General features: G+C 35.5%; 1 pseudogene; it reads right to left on the reverse strand.

Annotated features, from left to right (window-relative positions):
• LOC145414931 (general transcription factor II-I repeat domain-containing protein 2A pseudogene) overlaps nucleotides 1–922 on the reverse strand; it is a 1,308-nt pseudogene extending 386 nt beyond the window's left edge.
• Between the last annotated feature and the right edge of the window lie 1,498 nt (nucleotides 923–2,420).

A 2,420-nucleotide genomic window follows, 5' to 3' on the forward strand; every position in this document is an offset into this window, starting at 1 on the left:
GTTTCTTGAGGTCATTAAATCTTTCTGAAAATTCCTCTTGTAAGACTGCCAACTTGTCACCATACTTCTGATACTGAAGGTTGCTAGTGTCATGGTTTTTCAGTGTAGGAAAGTGGGCTGAGTTATGGTTTCTGATTTGTGACTTCCACAGACGCAATTTTATCTGGAAGCCTTTGATCAGTGAGAACAACTCATTTATTAGTTGAACTTTTCCTTGAAGTCTAACATTCAGTGCACTAAGATGATCAGTTATATCTACTAAAAATGCTAAATCACATCTCCATTCCTTATCTCTCAATTCAGGGATAGCATTACCTTTCATATCTAAGAACAGTACAATTTCTTCCAAAAGTTCATATGCTCTCTTCAACATTCCTGCTTTGCTTAGCCACCTGACCTCACAAAAATACTTCACATCACTGTACTCTGCTTCAATGTCTGCCATTAACTGCTGAAACTCGCGGTGATTTAGACCTCTTGACCTAATGAAATTCACAGCTTTCACAAGAATATTAGTCACATGCTGAAAGTTTATTGTCTTTGCACATAAAGCTTCCTGGTGTATGATACAATGCAGGACAATAAGTGAACCTGAACCAATATTTTGAGACTCCATTCTGGTCTTCAGTAATCCAACAACCCCATTTCTTTGACCCGACATCGCAGGAGCACAATCTGTTGTAATGCAAACTAAATTAGTGTAGTCCAGTCCAAACCTTGCCAATACTTTTTCCAATTCATCAAAAATATTTTGTCCTGTTGTGGTCCCCTTCATGCTTTGTAGTGAAGCCATTTCCTCTGTAATATTATAGTCATTGTCAACACCCCTAATATACACAGCAAGTTGTGCAGTGTCTGTGGTGTCACAACTCTCATCAAGAGCAACAGAGTACGCAGAAAAAGCACTAACTCGCTTGACCATTGTACTTTCAATACTCCCTGAAAGACTGTCTATTCTTCTAGCAACAGTATATCTTGAAAGGCTTATGTTTTCAACTTGTTTCTTTTTGTCAGGAAACATATTGTCCGAGGCTACACACAAACATTCCTTAACTACCTCACCATCAGAATAGGGCTTGAGTCTTTTTGCAAGGATTTGACTAATCAAGAAGCTTGTTTTGAGAGATGCATCATATTCCTTAACTTTCTTTGTAAACAATGACTGTTGTCCTTTCAGAGATTTCTGCAAGAATGATATTTTTTCCTTGCGTGCTTCACCTGTCATATTTTCATATTCTTTGTGCTTTGTGATGTAGTGTCTATTGATGTTATATTCTTTTAGAACAGAAATGGTTTCATGGCACACAAGGCACAATGCTTTCCCCCCTGATTGTATGCATAAATATTGTTCAGTCCATTTCTCTTGAAAACTCCGGTTTTCCTCTGAAATTTTGCGTTTTTTACTTGAAGCCATTATTAGTACAATAAGATCTTTCCTGCTGAGAAAAATATATAATTAGTAAAACATGGCTTTAAGAAAAATGTAATAGATTCCAATAAAATTAATAATTTTGTATAAATTTTCTTAGCAAAATCAAGTGAATGATTAAGATAAAATACATAAATCGATTATAGAGGTACTTAAGTGCATTATCTTTCGGGATGAGTTACCCATTCTCTCCCGACTCTCTCCCAAGCTAAATATAATCAACTGTTGTTAGCCATATTAGGAAGGAAATCATTATATCTGCACCAAATCTTTCAGTAGACACATAGAGTAACCCCCTCATCTCTATAAAACACTCCCTCACTTACTTAAAATTGTCGAATGGTAGCCTAAATATATGAAAAGTAAGCCATCGGTAAAGAACAGGTTAAAAATGGGCTATGCAAGAATAACTGTTCAGTTGTAGCTATTGATCAATTCATGGTTTATAAATCTTAGCAGTTCTACGGTTAAACGACATTCTCAGCACTGATATATAATTTTCAAAAATTATGAAAAGTAAGCCATCGGTAAAGAACAGGTTAAAAATTGGCTATGTAACAATAACTGTTCAGTTGTAAGCTATTGATCAATTCATGGTTTATAAATCTTAGCAGTTCTACGGTTCTACCACATTCTCAGCAGTGATATATAATTCTCAAAATGTTTTGCTTGCAAGTTTTCTAAAGCCAATCACAAAACTGCAATATAAACGAAGTTTAGACACTTAGAGTACCTGTAATCACAAATCAACCACAACAAATGAAGTCGCAACGGAGACTGGTGAGGCAGTGGCACTGTCAGGCGGGAACACATGTACCATACTACAGTACGTGAATCATACGTGTCTGACTCATAGACAGACAGCCAAGGATCACTCAATCTATATATGTACTAATAATTAAAAATTTCAAGTAATATGTTATTTTCTGTTCTAATATAACTAAAATCTGTACACTAGTGAATGAAATAGGAAAAAGATGGTAAAATTGGT

Source organism: Coenobita brevimanus, chromosome 101, assembly GCF_032717465.1.
Source record: "Coenobita brevimanus isolate Jiangsu-jjx chromosome 101, ASM3271746v2, whole genome shotgun sequence".
NCBI classification, from domain to species: Eukaryota; Metazoa; Arthropoda; class Malacostraca; order Decapoda; family Coenobitidae; genus Coenobita; species Coenobita brevimanus.